Below are 11,622 nucleotides of genomic sequence, written 5' to 3' on the forward strand. Positions count from 1 at the left end.
GTAAGGCACTATGTGTAGCTGACTCTTCTGAAGTCCATTGGTACCTCATGGGACTTATGTTAGAACACTGGACAGTGCAGCAAAATTTTAAATGTAATATTAAATTGCTATTATGAAAAACCCTACCCATTAACCCCTACCAGCCCCAATATCCAACATGTTGCTATACCACTCTCGCTCCCTTGATGTCCTCATAGCTTAATGCTTCCAAATTTTGTGTCCCTCATTTCCTCTCAGGCTGCTCACACCTCTCTCAGGCTGCTCCACATCTTTTTACATAAGAGCAATTCAGCATCCCCTTTATCTTGCATTCTCCCTCTAAATGCTGATTTGGGGCTTAACTTTTCACAGCCAAAATATCCTTATTAAGGTGTTTTCCCAAACATCAATAGCAACTATATTTTCCTAAGCAGGACGCTTGGATGTTTTTACACTTCTCTGATACTGAGTTGGAAAGTTAGTAAACAAAGGGAGAGATGGGCTGGGAAAGGACTTCATAAACCAATTTCAGAGCATGTACCACCCCTTAAAGATGGAAAAGGTAATGAAAGAAGCTATATGCAAAACAGTTTCAGCAATAATGTTTCCTTGCCAATATGTACTTTCAGTGTTTAGTGTTTGTTATTACCCAGGGAACACAAAAGCCCCTATGGACATGAAAGTCATAATAATTCCACCTCTCCCATCCCCTAACCTCCATACCCTTTGGCAGCCTCATACATTCTAGTCACTGTAAACTCAATTTTCCAGAAAATTTCAAGAAAACTAGTTTACTACCCTCTTCAACCATTTATATTCATTTTGGCTTATTGTATTAAGAGTCTAGGTACCTTTGAGTGTTCAGACTCTGTTAATGATGTCACAGTTCAGAAGTAAAAGAATGATTGTGGAAAAATTAATTTCTGATTCATGTAGCAATAAATTGAGGCATGTTTACTCGAGCATTAGTTTTTCCAAGAACTTCTGCTGCCATATTTTATTTACAGAATGTCATTATTTTCCAAAACATTATAGTTTCTTTTTTCTTTCTTTTTATAATTTTTATTTTGTTGTATTAGTCACCATACAGTACATCCCCAGTTTTTGATGCAATGTTCCATGATTCATTATTTGTGTATAACACCCAGTGCACCACGCAATATGTCCCCTCCTTAATACTCATCACCGGCTTATCCCAATCCCCCACCCCCCTCCCCTCTGAAGCCCTCAGTTGTCATTTCTTTTTTCAGATTGTGCCTTCTGACTAGAGAGGATAATTTGGGGAAGGTTTATACTTAGTGATAGCCTGAATCCCTTCATTTATAAAATTGCGTAGTACTTGGCTCATTAATGGCTGTTGAAAATGCTAGTCTAGTAAAATCATGAGAAGAGCTTTTACCTGGGGAATTTAATTGCTGAAACCAAATTGGACCCGTTCCCAAATATTATCTGAGACAAACAATCAATCCTCATGCTGGGTGTTCCTCAGGGCATATGTTGGGAAGGCACTGCCCTGACTGGACACAATTTGGTAGTACAAAGTTACCATCTCAGGGCTCAGCTTCATTCCCTGGACTTGGAGAAATCATCAACCTGTTTATTCAACTTCATTTGGGCAATGGATAAATTCCATTGTGGCCATTTACAAAATTCCAAAAAGCAATAAAATGTACATAATATAATCCTAATTTAGAGGATTTAAGCATCTGTCAATGCTCCAGTGGGGACACTGGACCTCATCATTAAGTATTTGGTAAAGTGGTGAGCTCAAAATAAAAGATTAAATGAATGCCAGGTAAACACCTCTCCACAATTACAGATCTTATAGCCATCTATGTTGTTTTGTTCTCCCACCTAGGCCCTGGTTTGAGATCTGGTGGAAGAAATACCCTGTATTGTGTAAAAGAATGCAGAAGTAAAGCTGCTGATTTACCTAAGATCTATTACTACAGTCACTACAGTCTGAGGTAGAGCAGAGTCAGATTTCAAGGGATGAGAATAGAGTGTTGTGGCTCAGATTGGACTTCAGTTTCCTCTTGATAATTATGCATTCGTGTGTGTGTGTGTGTGTGTGTGTGTGTGTGTGTGTGTGAAGAGTTCACAAATTACATCCAATAACTAGACAAATTATCAGAATCACTTGAGGAGCTTTTAAAAATATAGATGCCCACACTTACCCACCCTGAGACCCAGGAATCTGTACTTGTAAAACAGGTGCTTATCCAAGTGACTCTGATTATTAGTTCTGGTTTAGAACCACTGTCCTAATATCCATTCTTCACCCCCCTCTCACCATTTCTCTGCTGGCTCTCTTCCAGTGATTTAGTTTCTCAAAGTTTCATTTTCTTGTTTCTTTTATATTGTGATGTGCATTTGATCCACACAGACGATTTCTTGGCCTTACAAAGGTGTTCATCTTTCCATATGCAACTATTATTCTTCTAGCTTCTGAAATTTTGCAATAACCAGATAGGTGTATAGCCAGGTAAACTGATGTTCTTTAGTTCCTGGGGAAACCTCAACTGCAAATTGGTCAAGCACTGCCCAATGATCCAATGACAGGCTCACAAATCTTTATCTGAACGGATTCTTTTTTTTTAAGATTTATATATTTATTTGAGAGAGCGAGAGAGAGCAGGGGGAGGGTCAGAGGAAGAGGGAGAGGGAATCCTCAAGGAGACTCCCTGCTGAGTGTGGAGCCCAACACGGGGCTCAATCTCATGATCCTGAGATCATGACCTGAGCCAAAATCAGGAACTAGATGCTCAACGAACTGAGCCACCCAGGTGCCCCTATGTGAACTGATTCTGAGGCAAACACAGAGACAGAGTTTGGGGCAATGTCCTAAATACTGTCAGTGGCCCCAGCATCTTAAAACAAACCAATTTTTGATTTTGAGGTAAAGTCTGGCAAAGAATTGTTTCCTTGTTTAAAGAAGGGAAGGACTTAAAATGGATTACAAACAACTTTAAAGTACATGTTCTTACAAAACAATAGCTTCATGACCTAACTCTAAATGTTAGCTATAAATGAATCAGAAACATATGGTTGCAACTTTTCTCTACATACAAAAGATACTAAAAATTCAGGGGAAAGGAGCTAAAGACAAACGTGAAGTTGATTTTCCAAAGGCTTAACTGCTGGGCAATGGTTTAGAACACTTTCTGAAAACTCTAAGCTACCAGGTTTTATCAACTCTCTTTTTTAGCTCAACTCTCAGAATCTACGGATTATCTAGAAGAATCAGTGTCAAATGAGAGTCTCAAACAAATTCTAACCAGGAGTAGTTTTCAAACTACAATCTAATTATTGAAAACTTGCTAAGGACAGGATGTAAAAGAGATGGAGACATACTCAAAAAAATCCAAAGCTGGGCCTCCCTTAACTTTCAAACACTTTTTAATAAAAAGAAAGTACTTCAAATTGAATGATAGTTGAACAAATCAATTGTTGCTGAAGAATTTCCCCTAATTAAGTCCTGATGGCTTTACAATGCAGTAAAGAATGTATTGGGCTTTTGACAACTCCTTCCATTCCCAGTGAAAAGGGAAGACAGCCCAGAAAATCACTTAGGAAGAGCCGGACAACAGATGGTACACCAGAACTGAACAATGATTTCAATAAGTGAGGCCTCAGAGACATGATGATGCATTCTGCAGCTGGATATCATAAAACTTGGGTACCAGTGGTACACTGCTATGACCACTAAAATGATATTCTTTTAAAGCCACAAGCCAGTGGTATGGCCAGTCAAAGCCCAGTCACACACTGGACAAAATTGTGGGAAACATCTGGGGCCTGCAAGGAAACAAAGCTCCCTAGGTTTTCTACAGTATGGCTATTACCTTAAGCAAGTCAGAATCCCTCTGTCTCAATTCTCTGTGGAGTGACGGCAACACCATCTATTCTATGTATCCCTACAAGTATCCAAAATGAAAAAGAAATTGCTTTTAAATGTAAATATGCTATAGTCAAATAAGCTGGTATTTTGTAAAAACGATTGGACACATTTTAGAACTTGCATTTTTTTTAATAATAATCTTTTATTATGTTATGTTAGTCACCATACAGTATATCCTTAGTTTTTGATGTAATATTCCATGACTCATTATTTGTGTATAACACCCAGGGCACCATGCAATGTGTGCCCTCCTTAATACCCATCACCGGCCTATCCCAATCCCCCATCCCCCTCCCCTCTGACTCTCAGTTTGTTTCCCAGAGTCCACAGTCTTGCATTTTTAACCCACTCTGCTAGATTAAAGATGCTGCTCCAATTGACAAGAAGGGTCTATAGTCTTTCCTCTTGAAACCGGGCAGGCTCTGTGACTGCTTGACCAATAGAATATGATGGAAGTAATGTTTCTAGTTTCCAGGTCCAAGATGTAAAGGACAGATTCCACTTTCTGACACTTGAAATACTCTTAGAACCCCGGATTCACACAGTGGGGAAATTAAAGCAGCCCCATAATAAGACCTAAATGGCGAGAAATGTGGCGTCCAGCCAGCAGCCTTGGTTGAGCTCCTAGCTAAAGGCTAACATAGCTTGATAGTCATGTGAGCCATCTAGAAGAGAATCCTCCAATTTCTAATTGAGATGCCCCAACTGATGCCACTCAGCTCTGCCCAAATTGCAGACTCATAAGCGAAATAAATGGTGGTAGTTTTTGTTTCAAAACACTAAATTTTACAGTGATTAGTTATTCAACAATAGATAACCAGAATATCCACTATATTGTATAATAATATTATAATATAATATTATTTATGTATAATGATAATTATATAATTGTTATGATATCATAATTATTATCAACAGGAATAATAATTTTCACTTACTAAATATTAACTATGTTCCAGGCACTATTTTATGTGCTTTACCTATATACTTTTAACAATTTTAACTATGTATTTGTTTGTTTATCTATTCATTGTCTATCTTACCCAGTAGACTATCAGCTCTAAGAGGGAAAGGACTATGTCTCATTCACCAGAGTATAACAAGAGTCTATCACAATGTCTGGCATATTAATAGACATTTTAGATTATTCTGCTATTAGGTTGCTTTTCTTTACTAAAATTTCATCAGGTTTTCTTTTCTTTCTTTTTTTTTCATCACAGAGGAATCAACAAAAACCTTGAAAAGTTCAGGGTCAAAAAAAGAGAGATTAAGAGAAGGAGCACAGGCTCAGTCCAACAACTTGGATGAACAAGATAACATTTACAAAGTTTTTGGAATGCAGAGTTATTAAGGATGTGTCTAGGTAGGAACCAACTGGTCAAATTTGCCTTAAGAGGTTGCTACCTTGTTTTTAATGACTAATCAGAATAGTCTAACCACTTAATGCACATGGATGGTATTACTGGGGAGCTTATACTTCTGGCTACCAAATTCTGTAGCACTTGAAATAGAATACACTAGTCAAATAATACTGCCTAGTTCTTCACCCTCATGCAGGTCCCAAAGAGACAGCCAAGGGATGGGTATGACTTGTACTAGCCTCAAGGGTAGGATGAAATTTGTCAGACAGGGGCTTGGCACTTGTTACCACATTGCTATTTCAGAAATTGATCAGAATGACTGGAAGCAGCACTCTTCTCAAAAGTATTGCCACCACTTGCACTAATTTAAATACCCTGGAAGGGACCAGAGCTACACATCTGTGATACTGAGAAGAACATAATCATCTTACCAGGCAGTTGGATGGGGTGAAAGGTATGGAACAGCAGCCAACACTGCCAAAAAGACCTGACATCACTGGTGCCTGGGCTAGCACAGGGGCTAAGGGTGAAGCTGATATGGAAATAGTTTAAACCATGTAAAATGAATAATAAATAAACAGAACTAGACCTCAAATGGTGGATATTCAGGCTCTGCTGATAAAAATCATATTGCATGCAAGTCCATGTGCCTTTAGGCCTTGGGAAATCAGAAGTCTAGGAGGACAGAGGAAGAGGTGCACAGAGGCTGTTTTTGGAAGAAAGCATAATACATGTTGAAGCTGCTATCCTCTCGCTCAAGTCACTGACTGACACGGTAATGATCATGTGTTCACAAGTCCATCTGGCAGATGTAATGTGCCAACAGTGTCCAGCACCAGTGATGTGCAGGGATCCCACCCAATCCACACCCTTCCAAAGGTCCCTAAAGGGCAACACTTGGAGCCTTGTTGCTCTAGATATTTTGCGAAAAGAAGCATTCAGATGTTAACACTGTTGGGGAACATGAAGGAGTAAAGCCAAACACACAAAGGCAGCCTGTAGTAGAGGAAAGCTGTAAGACTAAACTAGAAAAATCACCATTCTGTCCATCAGGCAGGCTGAGGCAATAAACGCTCTACTGAGGACTGGGTTACAACAGGAAGAATATAGTAACTAGTTAAGGTTGGAGGCATATTTCCCTTGGTGACCTCCAGATAAATGTTGAAAAAGGCAGCTAACGATAGGCTGTTTATATAATGTATGTCAATTTTCATTATTTTGATAAAGCCACATTGTGCAGCTGGTAGATCATAAATCTCTGGTTTACACTGGGCTATTATTTAATTAGGCCAACCCTTAATGACTCATGGTATTTTGTCATTTTAATGATTCTTTATTTTTCTCACATCTAATTGGTAAATCACTGCTTATCAGAGTTTATGGTCTCCTTTTTTATTGTACCATCTTCTAGCCGCTGTCCAAGGTGATGTGAACTCCAGGCTATGGACTTTTCCCAGTCCTCAATGGAGGTTGTCATGGAAAATTGAGTTTTTGACAAATCAACAGCCTATGTGCAATGCCTCTTCCAGGGTGTAACTCTAAGGAATTTGGGAACTGTCTTTAGTTTTGGCCTGAAGTCACACTGTAGCTTGAGATCCTGTCATTTACATCAAGCTCAAAAATATACATCTTAATACACTGCAGTATTTCTTGGACTTTGATGGTATCTGGGAGCATGGTGAAAAGGGTTTTCACCACCAGATTTGAAATGTTTGGCTTTAAAAAAAAAAATCACAGACTTCTTTTGTCTAAAACAAGTTCAGGCAGTAGGAAGAAGTGAAAATGTTCAGATTTGTTCACATGGTATTTTCTCAGAAGAGTCTTTTTTTAAAGAAGCAATTATTAAGCCATCCACATTAGACCCATGCAAATGAAAAGATCAGAGCTAATTAATCTTGTCCTGAGTAAGAGAAGTGACGAATAGCAATTAAATACTTTGTGATCCTCAAGGAATTTGCTTGCTTACTTATTCCTTATTTCTCAAGGGAGAGAGTTACTCTAATAATATGGAAAATGCTTGGTGGAAAGGGCTAAGGCTAGTGACTCATATATCCTGATTATCTTTCTTCAGCATGGCACAGGAAAAATAATGGGAGTTCATGAAGTCACACAGACCTAGCTTCTAATTTCAGTTCTACCATTCGCTAGCTATGGATAATTTATATAAACTCCTCATGTGTAAAGCAGAGCTAATGGGGCCAACCTTCCCCACAATGATGGTAAGGCAGTCAGTCACCTGTTTCTCTGGGGCCTGAGCTAATATGAAAAGAAGGCTCCTTTGAGAGTACAACTTGAACCCAAAGAGGTTTATTCAAAAACAGGAGAAAACAAATTATATTTCTAATATCACGCTGCCTTTCACTTTATTTTATACAGTACTTAGAGACTATGTCTATATCCCAGAATGTTTTAATTTATTCAGAGAAACAAAACTAGATCAAATGATAATAATACAAAAATAATGATAATAATAACAATGGATATTATTCTGATGGAGGAGAACAGGAAGAAAATACTCTTTTGGTTAAATGACTTGAGGTCATTTGTTGGTTGCCTTTCTTACTACTCAGTTGATTTTTGAGGCACCATTAGACTTAACAACTAATGTCTCTGTCAAGGGAAACAATCAACAAGTATATTAATTAGGCACTGCTTATACTTTTACTGCAAGTCTAATGATTTGTTGATTTTAAGTTAGATGTCTGTCTTCACTAAAGTCACTAAATACTCTCAGTGAATTTGTGCTTGAAATTCCATAAGTATTTAAGAATTACACATATTTTGCTTTTTACTGTGAGACCCTTAGGCTATGAACATTTTCCTACTGCAGACCTCTAAAGCTACAAACAGAGCTCTTTAGGCATTTGTTAATAAATGACTTGCCTTCACAATTGAAAATGGAAATGAAATAAACACAGAAGTGCAAGGGATGGAACCATCAAAAACACCCTATGTGTATTAACTTCTTTTTGCTGTTGGTACATGCAATGTCTTCTGCAGCTGGCCACAAGTTAGCACAGCCAGTATTTAAGGTGTGATTGACATTAACATTCACGGCTCAGTTTTCACCAGATACCAGAAGCTGTGAGACCCATACAACCCTTCCCAGGCCTCATCATCCAATGAGTACTACAATACTACCTTTACAACAACAGCACATATCTTTACCCTCTCAGACCTATGCAGAATCTCCCTTCCAAGTGATTTCTTCTAAGAGTTCTGGTGGTGGTATAATGATGATGATCACAGCTTTGTTCTGATGTCTACTGCTCTTATGATCTTTGGCTCTGTGGACCACTGATAACCAGGACCATTTTCTGTAAAGTCAGTGATCCTCCCTTGGACTTCTGACCTCTGGACAACTTCATCCACTGTACCTGAGAGGAAAGCTCCTTTAGCTCCTTCTGATCAACTTTTTCATAGGACTTTCTCACAGCAGAATTGTCCAGATGTTATGAGGGGAAGAGGGAAGAGGGAGTGACAGGAGCTGATGAAGTACAGCTTCACTCCATACCTAGGACCCATGTTCTCTCTTCAGCTCTGTTTATGTTCATCACCTGGCCCTTATAGCACCTGATGCTTCCTCTGGTGGAGGGAGTGCATCACCATTTTATCTTCTAAGCAGACTTCCTTCAGCAGCTATTAAAACATTGGACAAGTCTATGGACCCAATTCAAATACCTTCTAACAGGTACCACATGCCTGTTAGGGTATACCAGGACATAAATCTCTTTGCTTCATATTTCTTGAAAGTTCAGAAATTCCTAGAGGACAGTAGGTCCTAAGTCTGACAGAGTTACAGTTCAGCCTAACAGCCTGGACCTACCTCAACATGTTTAGTTCCTGTGGGTTTATGCTACCAATTTTATATTCTAGAACATGGAAGCAGCGTAGATATGTCATACATACCTTCCAAGACCTGCCATAGTCAGGTCACACCTCACATACTTATTCCAATCATTAAGCCTTTTCTTGAGCAACTCACCACACAGAACCCCTGTAACACTGGGATATTCTTTCTACTTAGAATCTTTTCCTTCTCCACCAATTCTTATATCACTCCTTTCTTTCCTTAAGGACTGATTTAAAATCCACTTTCTCCATGAAACATTCTTAATTTGTCCAGCCCACACTCCTCTCTCTTCTCTGTCCAGGTATTTGGCATCAAAATCACAGCAGCTCATTGTTCTATAACCTCAAATGCATTAGTATTGGCTTTAGTTTTCTAGCTAAATTGTAAATTCATCAAGAGGAAGTTCCATGTTCTAAATATGCATTCTTATATCAACACAGTATTTAGCATGATACACTCTGTTGGTCACAGAGGCACAAAAGGAAGTCAGAGTAAATGAAAAAATAATACATTATCTGCCTGGTTGGTTCATTTGCTGGTGTGTCTAGGTACTACAGGATATACAAAAGTGGGATATGATGTGGTCCCTGCCCTTAAAGAGCTCCCAATCTCATTGAGAAGTCAATAAACATAACATGAAATAATTTGACTGTAGGCAAATGCTAAAATTCTTGGTACAGACAGGTGTTGCTTTGACAGCCAGGAAGGGGATAATATAAGGTTAAATGAAATTAACTGGGAAGATTTTATGGATATGATAGAGTTTGTGATTAGCCTTAAAAAGTATAAAAGTTGAAGAGGCTGATAAAATACCAGCATAGTTATATTCATACAAAAACCTATACACTGATAAAATACCAGCAGTTATATTCATACAGAAACCTGTACACGAAAGTTCATAGAAGCTTTTTTCATAATAGCCAAAAGTTGGAAACAGCCCAGGTGTCCTTCAAAGAGTGAATGGTTACATAAACTGTGTACATTCAAAGCATGGGATACTAGTCAGAAATAGAAATGAAAGAACTATTGACACAAGTGACAACCTGGATGAATCTCCAGGGAATCATATTGAATAAAAAGAAGCCAATCCCAGAAGATTATATACTGTATGATTCCATTTACGTAACACTTTATAAATGGCAAAAACTTAGAAGTTGAGAACATATTAGTAGTTATCAAGGGTCAAGAGTTCAGAGAGGGGGCAAGAGAGAGATGGGTATGGTTATAAAAGGGAAACTCAAGAATCCTTGTGATGATGGAACAGTTCAGTATCTTGACTGTGGTGGAAGATACACAAACCTACAGAGGAGATAAAATTATAGAGAACTAAATACACACACATGCACACAAACAAATACAAATAAAATTGGGGAAATCTGAATAAGATCTGTGGATTGTATGAATGTCAGTACCTGCTTGTGATACTTTACTACAGTTTTACAAAATGTTACCATTGGGGGAAACAAGATAAAGGGGACAAAGGATCTCTCTGTATTATTTCTTACAAATGCATGTGAATCTACAATGACCTCAATAGAAATTTTTTTATTTAAAAAAAAGCAGAATATCATTTCTGACGATGGGGTACAGATGATGGAGTTCATTGCTTGGTACATAATCTAGGCAATGAAAACTTAGATCAGGTCCAAGATCAAATTTCAGAAGTCTTGCTTCCACAAATATTTCTTAACTTGCTAAAAGTTACTTTGCCTCAATTTACAAGTCAAAAATTTATGAATAGAAAGTAGTATAATGTGATCAGGAAAAATTAAGACATTCAAACATTCAAAGAAGACGATTTTATCAACTTACACCGATTCTGACTTGAGAAGACCATTGCCATTTCACAGAAAGGGTCAGAGGTTGAGATGCTATCTTGTAACAAAAACAAGTATACCCTAGCCCTCAAATTAAAAGTTCTGTCCCCATGGCCAACCAGTCTAAGAGTTCCTAAGCAATGATATACATAAGATTCATCTCAAGATATAAAAAATACAGATTCCTGGAACCACACCTAGAGATTCACATTAAGTAGAGTTTCATAGGGTTCTAGAATTTCCATGTCTGAAAAGCGACCCAGGTGATTCTAATCTACCTGGAATCAAAAATCAGAATCAACTGGAGTACTTATTAAAAATGCAAATTTTTTGAGACCCACTGCTTTGGTTGCACTAGTCTATTTTAATTTTATTCTGATGATTCAATGGAATTTATAGAAGGAGGTTTGGGTGCTTAAAGGTCCGGGTCATGTTCCTATATGGTTGGGGGTGGAGAGAGGGGAGGAAGCTGTCAAAGTATAAAACCTTCCTAGCCCTCCTCTTCCAATCACAACTCATCAGAGAGCATTTTGCACAGGGAGATCAAAGGCCCTTGCCGAGAAGAAGTTGAAAGACTTTGCTGTTATAATTCTGGGGCAGAGGTGCTTGGATATAAATGATTCCTAACTGTGGGTTTGGGGGACCCTGCTACGTAGAAATGTAAACACAGATGTCAAGCCTTTCATCCCCACTATATAAACATACCAGCTG

The sequence above is a fragment of the Ailuropoda melanoleuca genome, chromosome 4, assembly GCF_002007445.2.
Source record: "Ailuropoda melanoleuca isolate Jingjing chromosome 4, ASM200744v2, whole genome shotgun sequence".
In the NCBI taxonomy this organism is placed as follows: domain Eukaryota; kingdom Metazoa; phylum Chordata; class Mammalia; order Carnivora; family Ursidae; genus Ailuropoda; species Ailuropoda melanoleuca.